This window comes from Lathyrus oleraceus, chromosome 1 (assembly GCF_024323335.1).
Source record: "Lathyrus oleraceus cultivar Zhongwan6 chromosome 1, CAAS_Psat_ZW6_1.0, whole genome shotgun sequence".
Lineage (NCBI taxonomy): Eukaryota > Viridiplantae > Streptophyta > Magnoliopsida > Fabales > Fabaceae > Lathyrus > Lathyrus oleraceus.
In genome coordinates, this window is record NC_066579.1 from 65,644,922 (window position 1) to 65,660,527 (window position 15,606).

General features: G+C 33.4%; 1 non-coding gene across 1 annotated transcript; it reads right to left on the reverse strand.

Moving 5' to 3' along the window:
- Positions 1 to 14,955: 14,955 nt before the first annotated feature.
- Positions 14,956 to 15,062, reverse strand: LOC127117001 (small nucleolar RNA R71). The gene has a single exon (XR_007801766.1). It is a non-coding gene; the product is annotated as a small nucleolar RNA R71 (small nucleolar RNA).
- Positions 15,063 to 15,606: the final 544 nt, after the last annotated feature.

Consider the following 15,606-nt stretch of genomic DNA (forward strand, 5'->3'; position numbering starts at 1 on the left):
TTGAGATTGTTATGATATTTACAATTTAATTTCTATTCCTTTCAATTATATCATGTGATTGTTGTTTGCTTAATTCAATTATCATATAGTGTATTTGATTTAATTTAAGTGATCTGTGTTCCTAATTTTAATCGTAGATTAACTCTGCTTAACTGTTAATTTGCTCTATCATTTACCGTATGCTTAATCCGGCAATAGGAACATGTTCTCATAAAATCTTCCACGCTTGTTGACTGATTTTTTCATCAAATAGGATAGAAGTCCCGCTTGGGAAATTGTATTTTCATCGGTCGATGATTAGTAAGAACTGAGGCAGTGGATCCGTTACTTTAATCGCTTATTTCACAACAACTTATTTCAGTAATCAATTCTTTTAAGTGTTTTTTCTTTATCGGAAACCTAAACCAAACCCCCCCTTATTTTATTACTGTTATTGATTTTCCCACAAGAATCCTTGAGAGACGATATTTCGAGTCATTGTCGCTATATTACATATTTACAAAAACCACTCGTTTTTGATCCGCGAGCGACCGCGGATCAGAAGGCCCAATAGAAAACCAAGGGACAAAAAATAAATAGGAATTTTAAACTACTGAATTTAACGATATGTTAAGCAATCATAAAACGATTCATGTAGAAATCGCCCTATCTGAGGCCGGTCAACAAAACTCTATGCATTTAAGCAATTTCTGAAGTTAAATTGAATTTTTAACTCCGAAATTGCAACGCATATGTGGGGAAAAAACGATAATTTAAGTGACATTTTTAAAATGAAAACAAACACATTTTAAACTAAAGAATTTAGCGCTATGTTAAACAATCGTAAAGCGATTCATGTATGAATCACCATATTTGAGGTCGGTCAATAAAACTTTATGCATTTAAGCAAATTTCTGAAGTTAAATTGAATTTTTAACTCTGCAATTGCAATGCATCTGTGAGAAACCGATGATTTAAGCAATATTTTGAAAGGTAAAAAGAAACGACATTTAAAATAAAGAATTTTTAGCGCTATGTTAAGTAGTCATATAGTTATTCATGTAGGAATCACTTTATCTAAGGTCGGTCAATAAACTACATGGGACTAAGCAGTTTCTAAAGTTAAATTGAATTTTTAACTCTAAAATTACAATGCATCTGAAAATCGGAGAGACAAATTAATCATGTTTTCTATTTAAAAATAAATAATTTAATCAATAAATAATTAATAAAAATAATAATAAACAAAAATAATGATAATAAAAGTAACAATAATTATTAATAACAATAATAATAATTAATCAATAGTAATAAAAAATAACAATAATGACAACAAATAATTACTAATGATAAAATTTATAAAATTAATTTATAAGTTTAGTATTAAATATAATATTTTTCACACTTTAATGAGCGATTAAAATGTAAAAAATATAATAATAAATAATATGTTACACACACAATATCATAATTAAATAAATAAATGTAATAGACCAATAACACATAATTTAAACTAATTAAAAAATAATATGTTACACACACAATATCATAATTAAATAAATAAATAAATAAATATAATATTACAATAAAATGAAAAGGTATTACAAAATACATGATGTAACTGGTCGTACCTATCGCAGGTCGAGGTTGGCTGCCATGGAGTTTGTTAGAGGTAATCTTTAGTGTAGTGTTTACAAAAAATATATAGTTTTGTAGTCAAATTTTGATTGGTTTGTGAATAGTATAAACCAAGACCGTAGATAACTTCTCATAATATAATATATCAATGACCAACTTTATGAAAACCAACTCAAAAATCTTCTACTTTGAAAACTAAAAACATGAATCATTTGGATAAGTAAATTCTCCATCCTTATATCTATTTTCCTCCCAAAATGCATCTACAAAAGAAGTCATTGGCAAAACATCCAAAGATTACATCTATAAATTATATCATGTTGAAAATACGTGTGTTTCGAAGGTTGTTGTTGAGTTTAATATGGAGGTTGTGTTGAGTTTCGAGGTGAAAGATGGTTTTCACAGTGGTGGTGCTTTTGATAGTGTGACGCGATGTTGGAAGAAGTCTGGTGAGTTGAAGATGGATGTTAAGTTGTTGTTGTTGTTTAGAGACGGAGAAGAGGTTGGGTAGCAGTAGGGATGATGGCGGTTAGGTGTGGTGATAGGGAGAAGAGGGAATCAAGAATGGAGGAAGAAGAAAGAAAAAAAAGGAAACCAAAATGGAAAGAAAAGGAAGAAGGTCCATGGAAAGAAATTAATTAATAGTTTCTGACTTTTAAAAACCTCGCAAAGGAAAAGAAGAAGAGGGAAAATATATAAATCCTAGGCCATGTGTCATGTTTCTAATGGTCCAAATTACAAATAATTTTAAAAAGAAAAAAATGACACTTGGTCTTCTAAAACAATTTAAATTCAAATTTTCAATTAAAAATTGTTATTTTTACTAAATAAATTAAAAATAAATAAAATAAATTAAATGGAACTCAAAATATAGATGATCTTAAATAAATCTTTCGATTATTTTGACAAAAGAATAAAAATAATCGGATAAAAATTGAATACCTGAAAAACTAAATTGAATGCATGAAAATGATCAATGTGAAATAAAATTCTCGAAAACATACCGGTTTTGACCAAATTTTGAAGTGAAAAATGGTCGGTTAAAAGGCTCAGGTTGATTGAAATGCAATCGAAAAAGTAGTCGAAAAATTAAAACGAACACGTCAAGTTAAACTACACGAACTGTAGGTTAAGAATACGGACGTCTGCAAACTCAATTTTGAAATTTTTTGCCCGTTAATTCCACGAAGTTTGAAAATTTATTCATCTTATCTGCTTGTAGATCCGAAAAATTATTTTGGTTGACATTTTAAAACTTATGCGGAGCGAAATGCATGTTGTGATAAGTAAAAAATGCATATGAATTATGAATGCGTTGATTTACTGACTCAATAACTATGAATAGATGATTAGAGGCAAATGAACCGCTCTGGGACCATTTGCTTCTGATTCTCAATTACAATTAAAGCTCTACAAAGATTCAAATGATGACAATACTCTTGATTGTCACCCTCTGTACCACTAAAACATGATGCAGTTTAAATGGCAATGCACTGAGATTAGGAAATCAAGTCTTTTTGACTTATTTTTGACTCCGTAAATACAGCTTCTTCTGCTTCAGATGCTCCTAGTGTATCGACAAACTAATAAAACTAGGTAAGATGAGTATATGAATCCTCGTGGTAAAGTCTAGCAAATGGGCTTACATATATGATCTGAAGTAATCCAGTCTCATTTGTGTTTGTCTGGTATTTATCTGAGATCTGACAATATGGGCTATCCGTCTTCACTACGCCAAAAACTGGAATAGACAGCGCACCTTAGAGGGCGCTTTATTACAAAAGCGCTCTCTAAAGTGAAGCGAAAAAATAAGGAGCAATAGACAGCGCACTTTAGAGGACGCTTTTGTAATAAAGCGCCCTCTAAGGTGAAGCGAAAAAATAAGGAGGAGATAGAGGGACAACAATACATGGCGCTTTTTAGAAAGCGCCCTCTAAGGTTACCCTTAGAGGGCGCTTTTAATAAAGCGCTGTTATAAGTCCATGTGCATTTCCAGCTTATAAAGCGCTTCTGGAAAGCCTTAGAGAGCGCTTCCATAAGCGCCCTCTTAGGCCCCCTTTAGAGGGCGCTTTTTTAATAAAGCGCCCTCTAAAGTGAAGCGAAAAAATAAGGAGGAGATACCTTAGAGGGCGCTTTTAATAAAGTGCTGTTATAAGTCCATGTGCATTTCCAGCTTATAAAGCGCTTCTGGAAAAAGCCTTAGAGAGCGCTTCCATAAGCACCCTCTTAGGCCCCCTTTAGAGGGCACTTTTTTTCCACAAGCGCCCTCTAAGGTCCCCTTTAGTAAACATTAAAATTATAACATACTGCGTGTTTTGTTATTTCACTCTCTGTTATTGTCGTTCTTTTTCACGTTAGGGTTCTAAGGCGTTTTCCTTCCACCTCTGTTAGATCTACATTATTACTGCGCGTTTCATCCTTCTACCAATCAAAGGTACACGATGCATACATTATTACTTTTACTATTGCTTTGTTTTAGCTTTGCCCAATTTCAGTTTTATGTTATTGTTTTACTATTGCTTTGTTTTAGCTGCGCGTTTACTATTGCTTTGTTTTAGCTTTGTTTTAGCTTTGTTTTAGCGCATGCAATGGGACTACATTACCCAGTAGTTAGGGTTATACGACCTATGAACATCTGATTTTGTGTCAACACCAGTATCATTAGAAACCTAGGTCCGAATGTGTTTGAACTCTTCTGAAATTGTTAGCTGAAGCAATGCACATATCAAGTGTGAAGGACTTAAACCCCAAATTTGCAAATCTGTCGTATTTTGGTGTTATCGAGCGCATTTGGGTGTTTGATTATGAGAAGTTTCAGATTCCTATATTTGGTTGCAAGTGGGTTGAAAATAATAACGACATTCGAATGGATAAGTCAGGATTTTTGCAAGTGGATCTTAATAGGGTGGGATACAAAGATGAGTCTTTTATTCTAGTCTCTCAAGCTAGACAAGTGTTCTATGTCAATGATCCGAAAAGTACGAAATGGTCTATAGTTCTTTTTTCCAACAAAGTAATTGATGAAAACACTGGAGATCAAGGTGATATTGATGTTGAGATTGAATCGTTTACCAGAAATGATCAAGATGAGAATATTATATCAAATGATTCATATATTAGAAATGATCATAATGAGGGTATTTGGATCAATCCAACTGTCCGTGTTGTTAAGAGACATGTAGAACATATTCCAACCAAGAAAAGAAAGAGAACTTAGTGAAAAAGGTACAGGTCAAATGATTTTAATTGTGCTCTTTATTACAGGTAAAATGACTTTTATGATTTTAATTGTTTTTACATTTGTCATCTGATTTTAATTGTTTTCTTTATTACAGGTAAAATGGCTATTATGAAGTCAATCATTCGTGCAAGGGGCAAGGGATACTCGAAAGTATCAATTGATATTTGTTTAGATGGAGATGTTCCATTGTCGTCAAGCCTCATTCGCGTAGATGATGATGCTGGATATTTGAAAGTATCCCTCTATGACAATGGAACATGTCCATCTAAACAAATATCAATTCTATCTTCAAAAGATAAGAGACAAAAAATATAAGGGGATTACGCAGCAAATCGAGTCAGTTGCATAAAAAAAAAGGTATAAACACAATTATATGATATTTATGCATAGAAAATGTTAATTCTTGATCTTATACATCACCTAACTAATTTTATGATATTTTAGGTTCATGCTATTGATATTGAACAAAAAGAGGTTGTTGCTAAGAAGATTGCTGCTAGCAAAAAAAACATACATCTCAGAGATGCTTTTGCTACTTAGTTTTATTTCTTTTTAAGTTATGAATTGGTTGTATATAGAATCTTTAGAAGTTAAACGATTATATATCAGTGGATTGTTGTATATGTATGGATTGTTGTATATAAGGCTTGTTGAATGCAATGTGTGAAAAAGGGCTTCAAATTATATAGTTTTAGGTGTACTGCTTCAATATACAGGTTGTCTAAAATAAAAAATAAAATATAGCGCTTTTTAAAAAAAAATAATTAAATAACCACCCACTTTAGAGGGCGCTTTTTAAAAAAAGCGCCATCTAAAGTGGAAACATTTAAGGGTTTAGAGGGCGCTTTTACTGGAAAGCGCCCTCTAAAGTGGAAACTTTTAAGGGTTTATAGGGCGCTTTCCAGTAAAAGCGCCCTCTAAACCCTTAAATGTTTCCACTTTAGAGGGCGCTTTTTTTTAAAAAGCGCCCTCTAAAGTGGCCCTTAAAGGGCTTAAAGAGCCACTTTAGACAGCGCTTTCACTAGGAAAAAAAGCGCTGTCTTTACCTATGCCAGCGCCATATTAGAGGGCGCTTTAAAGCGCTGTTATAGGCCAAAAAAAGCGCTCTCTTTTCCCTTATTTGGCGTAGTGCTTGGTCTATTGTGACACGACATCCCCCTACCCCATTCTTGTTGTTTCCATTGTTATTGTTGTTGTTGTTATTGTTATTATTGTTGTCGTCATGTTCCACTATGACTTTTTCAGGTATATGAGACGTTGAAGAAATGGAAGTAGAAGTTCTTTCTTATTCCTTCCTTTGTTTGACTAACTACTTTTGTTTTTTGTTCTTATTGTTGTTGCTTGGGGTTGTTCTTTCAATTTACGGATCAAAGAGTAATTTGTCTTCTGGTGTTTTTCCTTGCATAAACAGAATTCAAAAGAATAACCAAAACAAGTGAGCATCATGATATATATATATATATATATATATATATAATATATATATATATATATATATATATATATATATATATATATATATATATATATAATATATATATATATATATATATATATATATATATATATATATATATCTATATATATATATATATATATATATATATATATATATATTACAAGCGCAAACCTACTTAAAATGATTAAAGAATGTTGATATGCTTGTAATATCTAAACATCAATCCCCGACAACTAGGGGTGTGCAAAAAAACCGGTTATTCATAACCAAATTGGTATCCAAATTGTTCCACTTTAAAAAACCAAACCAAATCCTAAAATAAAAATCCGGGTATCCATTTTGTTATTCAAATATAAATTGTTACCCATTATAAAAATTTGGTTTTGTTATTAGGTATCCAAATTTTAATATTTGTCTATTTTCATGTTTTATCACATTATAAATCAATTTTATATTTTAATTTTTTTTTAAATTTCATTAAAAAGTTATTTTAAAAAGAAAATTCAGAATTTTTTTCTTTTCACGAAAAATCTTATATTTGGAATTTTTTTTTGAAAAAATTAAATTTGATATTTTTTTTCAAATAAAATTATTATTTTCTTCTGAATAAAAAAGATATTTTTTGTCAAAACTATTTTGTATTTTTTTCACTAAAAAATAGATTTTTTTTTAATTAATTTTTTAATTTTTAACAAGGTTATTTTTTCAAATTTTCAGAATAAAAAAAACTTATTTTCAGAAAAAAAATTTTAAAATATTTTTTTTTATGATTTCAGAAGAGAAATTATTTTTTATTTTTAGAATGTTTTTATTTTTGATTTCCAATTTTTTTTAAATAAATCTTTTTCAGTTACTATTATTTTTTGGATTAATTTGTTTTTTAAGATTTTTTATTTTCAATTTTTTTTTCTCATTTTCAGAATATAATTTTATTATTTTCAATTTCTTTTTGATGTATTTTTTTTCTTTTTTCTGAACATTTGTTAGTTATTTTTTCTATTTTTTTTATGTTTTTTAAATTTTAAAAGAAAAAATATTTAAAACTTCATAAAATTTGTTTATGTTTTTAAATTTAAAAGTGTAGGCTTAAGCCTTAGAGGTCAATATTTTTGGTACTTGTATTGAATTGTTTATTAATAATAAAAAACTTTCTTTATTATGTTTGTTTAATAAAGTCCCTAGAATAGTTAGTCCGTTTAATGTATCAAGTGTGACTTAATCATGAGATCACATTAAACATAAGAACATTATTCTTAAAGTATCCGTAGTCGAGCTTTATTGTGAAGTGGGATAACATTAAAGCATTAAGACTATATGTATATAGACTGATGATCACATCTCATGGATCATGGATAAGGAGTTATCAAGTCTTAAACATAGGTATGAATATTAAGAGTAATATTTATACTGAATTGACCCGCTATGAGAATATTATATAGAATGTTATGCAAAATGTCATAAGTTATTCTCATGGTGATAGTGGTGTATACCACCCTTCGACCTGAAACCACTATGGACCCTATATGTAGAGTCGAGTGCCTTATTGCTGATCAAACGTTGTCCGTAACTGGATGACCATAAAGACAGATGATGGGTACTCCACGAAGCATGTTGAGCGACATGAGTGACCTAGATGGAATTTGTTCATCCTGCGTAAAAAGATAAATGTCTACGGGTCCAATATTGAACTGGACAAGGATGACACGGTCTATGCCTTGTGTTCAATATAGACATAGGCGTAAAAGGGTAATTATACATATAAGTATTATCACAAAAGGATTTGTTAGATCACATGACATTTTTGTGTCTTGGATAGCAGTGATGTGTTGCTAGATACGGTTCACTGTTTATTATGTTAAATACGTGATTTAATATAATTGCTAATGTCGCGAAAACCTACAGGGTCACACACAAAAGGACGGATTGATGAGAGATAGAGTAACTAAGGAACACCGTAAGGTACGATGCACTTAAGTGAATTGTAGAACATCGTAAGGTACGGTGTACTTAAGTAGAATACGAAATATGGTAAGGTACCACGCTTAAGTGATTTTGGCATATCATAAGATATGGGCCACATACATTTAAGTGGGTTTTTTAGCTTGCATCCTACACAAGTGGTTCTATAAATAGAACCCTTGTGCAGAAGCATTTGTGTAGTTGCAATTTCGTTTCTCTCTCTCTCTCTCTCTCACTCACTCACTCAAAGACATCATTCGTAGCAGCTAGCACTGAGATTGAAGGAATCCGTTCGTGTGGACTGAGTAGAGGCATTGTCACCATTCAACGTTCGTGATTGCTCCGTAGATCTACATCAAAGGTTTCAATCGCCACAAGAGGTAATGATTCTATCACTGATCATGCCCATTCGTAAGGATCACCAAAGGAGAAATTTTTAAATTCCGTTGCATTTTGGATCGCTCTTCTCCTTCAAAAAGTTAATATTAATTTAAAGAAAATAAAATTTAAATTAAATTAAATAATTTTGATTAAAATCAAAACCCATTTAAAACTGATTTTAAACCGGTTCGGAACCGGTTCTGAATTTTAAATTGGTTTTTGTGAGAAGTGGTTTGGTTTATAAACCATAACTATAAAAATGGATTGGTTCATATTAAATGGTTATCCATGCACACCCCTACCGACAACGGCGGAATTTTGATGTGTATAATCAAAAGTTAGTATTTTATTTATCGTATCCACATGGACTAGTGTGATATTACTGTCGTTCAATAACTAATACGATTTCAAGTGATGTGATTGTAAAATATTTGGTTGCATAAAGTAAAGAAATGTAACAACGGTAAGCAATAAATGATAAGGAAGTTAACAGAGAGGTATGGGCTTGTTGGGATTACTTTTCATTAACCAATTTTGCATGTATCTTCCATATCAATTATATAAGTTCTAGCTATCATTCAATATTATCATGTAACGCTCACCAACATTATTTATGTCTAAACAATAATTGGAGTTCAACCATATTATTTAATCGACATTCTCTCAGCCTATTAATCAATGCGGTAGCATTAATAATCGATACTTGTAGTGAATGTTAAATGCAAATCTAAGGCTCGTTTTGAGATAGCTAAGCGAAACTACTAATTTTAGAGGTCTTGAAACATTCTTCATGGTCTCACTTTGAGCTCACTCTGAGATGGTTAAGCGAGATGGCTGATATTTGGAATTTGGGAAATTATGACTTCACTCACTCTGAGCACACTTTGCCCTCGCTCTGAGCTTGCTAAGCAAGGTTGCTGAAACTTTGTTCCTTGCTTTGCTGAACCAATCTCCTCACTTGCAAAAACACCTAAAAATGTGTTGAAATTAGGTGTAACATGTAGAAACTACTTGTTATCCTAATAAAACTAATATGTACTCTATAGTTGGAGTTTGGATAAGAGAAGCTTATGAAACAAGTCAATAAAAAATGCCCTCGATCAATGTGTACATTTACCATATTTTGGAACTTATCAACCATCAACCAGCAGGACAACTCTCACCCTTCTTCATGCTATGAGGGTACCCGTCACGCACCCATTACGACTGTCATTGGGTTTGGCATCATGACAGTCTGTCAGTCACCCACGGTGATGACTGTCACCTGGGAAGATTTCACCCTTTTGTGTTTTTTCCGTTAAAAATAAAAAATAAAAATATTTTCTTTTTTATTTTATAATTTGTTGTTTATGACCTTTCACTTAACATATAATTTTTATGTGCTTCTTAATAATAATTAAGTCGCGAAAATAATTAAGTAGGCATGTAAAGTTCTGAAGCGCACCAGGATGCACTAATGAAAGTTCTGAACGCAACTCAAATCACCTTAGATATCACTATGGATCAGTTTAATGCGAATATTTTCTAACATTACTTCCAGTAGCTGTCTCGACTTTAGCAGCGAAGAGTTTCAAATCGAAAGGAGGGTCCACAATAACGCCTTTCATACATCTATGAAATGTCTCGACAACATTCACACAAGAGTTTAGGTCGATACTGGTTCCTCACTATATGTCATGCCAAAATGTCAGTCGAGGGAACCTACATGAAATCCAACGCTATGGTGGTAAAGGCTATTGATGAATCTGAGAGAGTAGTCATTGGGGAAATTGCTAGGGTTCATTGTCAGTCACTGGGGGATTATAGTTGACCCCGATAAAAAGCGAGCAATTTAGACGATTTCATCTCCTCGTACCGAAAGGAAGTTCGTGGTTTCCTAGGAAGGGTGAATTATATCTCCAGATTCATCTCACACCTTACCGCCACTTGCGAACCAATTTTCAAGTTGTTGTGTAAAAAACATGTTATTAAGTGGAATGAAGATTGCCAAGGGGTATTTGAAAAGATTAAATAGTATTTGTAAGAACCACCGATTTTGATACCACCTATCATAAGGAAACCCTTCATTATGTACTTGATAGTTCTCTATGTGTCAATGGGATGCGTGTTGGGGAAACATGATGACACCGACAAAAAAGATCATGCAATATATTATTTGAGCAAAAAATTCACTAGATGTAAGGCCAAATACTCATAACTATAAAGAAATTGTTGCGCGTTAGCATATGATGCTCATCGATTTAGCCAATACATGTTATGTCATACCACCTAGTTCGTGTCGAAGATGGATTTGATAGAATATATCTTTGAGAAACATGCTTTTTACTGGTAAGATTGCTCGTTGGTAGATGTCTGAAGGAGAAGAGCGATCCAAAACGCATGGGAATTTAAAAAATTTCTCCTTTAGTGATCCTTACAAATGGACATGATCAATGATAGAATCGTTACCTCTTGTTGCGATTGAAACCTTTGATGCAGATCACAAACGTTGAATGGTGACAACGCCTCTACTCAGTCCACACGAACGGATTCCTTCAATATCAGTGCTAGCTGCTATGAGTGAAGGCTTTGAGTGAGTGTGAGAGAGAGAGAGAGAGAGACGAAATTATAACTGCACAAATGCTTCTACACAAGGGTTCTATTTATAGAACCACTTGTGTGGGCTGCGAGCTAAAAAGCCCACTTAAGTGTGTGTGGCCCATATCTTATGATATGCCAAAATCATTTAAGTGTGTGGTACCTTACCATATTTCATATTCTACTTAAGTACATCATACCTTACGATGTTCTACAATTCACTTAAGTGCACCGTACCTTACGGTGTTCCTTAGTTACTCTATCTCTCATCAATTTGTCCTTTTGAGTGTGACCCTATAGGTTTTCGTGATATTAGCAATTATATTAAATCATGTATCTAACATAATAAGTAGTGAGCGGTATCTAGCAACACATCACTGCTACCCAAGACACGAAAATGTCATGTGATATGACAAATCCTTTTGTGATAATACTTATGTGTACAATTACCCTTTTGCCTCTATATCTATATTGAACATAAGGCATAATCCGTGTCATCATTGTCCAGTTCAATATTGGATCCATAAACATTTATCCTGTTATGTAGGATGGGCAAATTCCATCTAGGTCGCTCATGTCCCTCAGCATGCTTCGTGGAGTACCCATAAACTGTCTTTATGGTCATCCAGTTACGGATAATGTTTGATCAATAATAAAGCATTCAACTCTACATCTAGGGTCCATAGTGGTTTCAGGTCGAAGGGTGGTATACACCAGTATCACCATGAGAATAACTTATGACACTTTGCATAACATTCTATATGGTATTCTCATAGCGGGTCAATCCAATATAAATATTACTCCTAATATTCATACCTATGTTTAAGACTTGATAACTCCTTATCCATGATCCATGAGATGTGATAATCGGTCTATATACATAACAATCTTAATGCTTTAATGTTATCCCACTTTATAATGAAGCTCGATTGCGGATACTTTAAGAATAGTGTCCTTATGTTTAATGGGATCTCATGATTAAGTCACACTTGATACATTAAGCGGACGATATATTCTAGGGACTTTATTAAACAAACATAATAAAGAAAAAACCTTTTATTATTAATAAATAATTTGATACAAGTACCAAAGTATTGGCCTCTATGGTTTACACCAACAATCTCCCACTAGCACTAGAGCCAATCAGGCATACCCCTAATGCCCATAGATCTAGTATGGCCATCATGCTTCAGCTGTGCAAGAGGCTTTGTTAGTGGGTCGTCAATATTGTCAAGTGTAGGTACTTTGCATATTTTCACATCTCCTCTATCTATTATCTCTCGAATGAGGTGATAACTGATAACATGAAATAATATCACATTTTTGGACTCGTATTAATTAAATTATATTATTATTTGATTCGATTTATTTTATATTATTCGATATTACTTGGTATTTTTCTTCTATTTATTTCAGGTAACATTATTTGAAGCATATGTGAAAAAGAAAGAAAAGGGGGTGCAAAAAGAGGATTCTCTAGGAAAAGTATTCCACTAAAGCCCAGCCCACAATTACAAGGAAAAGCGTTGTGACGCTGTGACGACCGCCACACATGGTGTGACGAGCGTCACGGCCCTCTGCTTAGTGTTACGAGCGTAACACATGGTGTGACGGACGTCACACCCCCACTCCTATTTTTTGGCTTTGACGCGTAACAGAAGCACGTTCTCTCCTATTTTTCCTCTGACTCGTTAACACGTTAGAAAACCTACTGAAGAGACTTTGGAAGAAACGATTACTTTATGGATGAATATAAATAGACCTTAAAGGATGCAATTGAGGGCTCCTCCTCCTCCTCCCCCTCTCCTTTCCGCAGTGCAAGTTTTTACAACAATATATTTTCCATCATTCCATTTTCTCAGCATTTTTATTTCCTTAGCATTTTATTTTCTTTTCTTTGTTAGCTTAATTTTTTAGGCATTCAATTAATTTTCTCACAATAGTTTCTACACCGGAAACTATTATGTAACTTTTACTGGATCTAACCTTACGTTAGATCATAGTATTTTACTTCTTTGTTTTTATTTTACTGTCTGATCGAAGATTGTGAAGAACAAATCCAATCGGTTTGTGGTGGAGTGTTCAAGCATCGAAGCTAGGGAACAACCAATGTTTCTATTAATTTTACAGGTTCATTAATTTATTGTTTTAGTTTATATATGCTCTGTACTGTTGTTTATCTATACTGTTTGTCTGATATGGCTGTATTTAAGCATAATAATTGTTTAGGCATGTTTAGCATGTCCGGCTAATTAATTTAGATATCGGTATGTAAAGTAAGCGGAATAAAGGAATCAAAATTGAGTCGGTTTAAATTTATTTAAAAATATAGTCACTCTTTTTATGGTCTCAATTTACAGAGTTAATACCAAAGTTTTTGTACGAAAGTAAAAGACATAAAGAAGTTAAAATCAATAGAACGACGGTTTGAGCTTTTAACTGGACAGTGTAAATTGGACATTAACATTAAATCAGGGCGAAAGCAATTTTTAGAGTTAATTAAATTCTAATCATTTTCAAAAAGTATTTTTAAAGGTTAAATGTGAGGACGAGAGTTAAGCATTTAAGTTTAATCATATAATCTAAGTCAACAGAGCGAGAGTTTGAGACAAGGGTGTTTAAACGGTTAGTATTTTAATAAAAAGAGTTTCTATAGATTCTATTGTTTTCAAAAAGTGATTTTAGATTTAACTAAATAGTGAGAGCGTACGTTAATATAAAGTCATAGTCTGATTCAACAGAGCGAGAGTTTGAGAAAAGACTTTTAATCAATAGTGTCTACTGAAAAGACTTATTTTAAAACTAAGAAACTAACGAAGACTTGATTCCCTAATTACGACGAACTACATACCGATATCCGTGTTATTTGATATTTAATCTAGATCCAATTTTAGTTTTACTTTTCCCCCTAATCATCAAAGTATCATCTGCCTTAGCTTTACGAAGTAACCTTAGAAAAACGGTATATCGATTCATTAAGTCCCTGTGGGATCGATATCTTTTAAAACTACGCGATTAGACTGTGCACTTGCAGTTAATACCCCAATAGACTCATAAAGTCGCGATCAAGTTTTTGGCGCCGTTGCCGGGGACTTTTATTTAGTCGATATCGTAACTCTTCTGTTACGCTGTAGAGACTAAGGCATTTTTTATTTTTCCTTCTTTTTCGTTGATTTGTATGCCACACACTTTCTCACAAGGCGAACCGTACTACTTACGAATCAACGACGTTGAACGATATCTCAGAGTCTTACGACGAATTCGGGAGTATCGGGCTGCAAACAATCTTCCTCCAATCGAAATTCTTGATCTCAAAAATCTCCTTCCTTCGCCGATACTCGAGATGGCAGAACCAACTCGTGCTCTTCGAGATTACGCCGCTCCATCGCAAGATGAGCCGCATTCGAGTATTGCTCCACCCGCAATCGAAGCGAACAACTTCGAACTTAAACCTTCGCTGTTGCAGGCAGTGCAACAGAATCAATTCTCTGGAAATCCTACCGAGGATCCAAACCTTCATTTATCCGTATTTGTCCAATACGCTGATACTGTTAAAGCTAATGGTGTCACTTCAGAGGCAATTCGACTTCGTCTCTTTCCTTTCTCGTTAAGAGATAAAGCTAGAAGATGGCTTCAGTCTCTTCCTTCCAACTCAGTCACCACATGGAATGAGTTGAAGAAAGTCTTCCTTGCCCGATATTTTCCTCCAAGCAAAACAGTTATGCTAAGAGCCCAGATAAATGGATTTAAACAGAAAGATAACGAGTCTCTTTTCGAAGCATGGGAAAGATACAAAGACATGATGAGACTTTGTCCACACCATGGTTTAGAGGACTGGTTAGTAATTCATACCTTCTATAATGGTCTTTTGTACAACACAAGGTTAACAATAGACACCGCCGCCGGTGGTGAGCTTATGGATAAACCTTACGCCGATGCTTATCAACTTATTGAGTGCATGGCCCAAAACCATTATCAGTGGGGAAGCGACCGAACAATGGTAGAAAAACCTCAAACAAAAGGGGGCATGTACGAGATAAGAAGCCTTGATCATGTTAATGCAAAAGTGGATGCTCTTGCCCAGAAAATCGAAAGTTTAAATGTATCACCTCCAGCCACCGTGGTTGTCGTAACTCAAAATTGTGAAGTCTGTGGAATTCAAGGTCACACTCCTACAGATTGTCAACTCCTAACAGGAATCCAAGCAGAGCAAGTGAACTATGCTCAAGGAAATCCCTACTCGCATACCTATAACTCAAACTGGAAGAACCATCCTAATTTTTCATATAAGAGTAATAATGCTTTATACGCACCAGGTCAAGCTCCCAGTCAAGCCCCAGCTATACCTCCTGGATACCAAAAGCCGACCCCA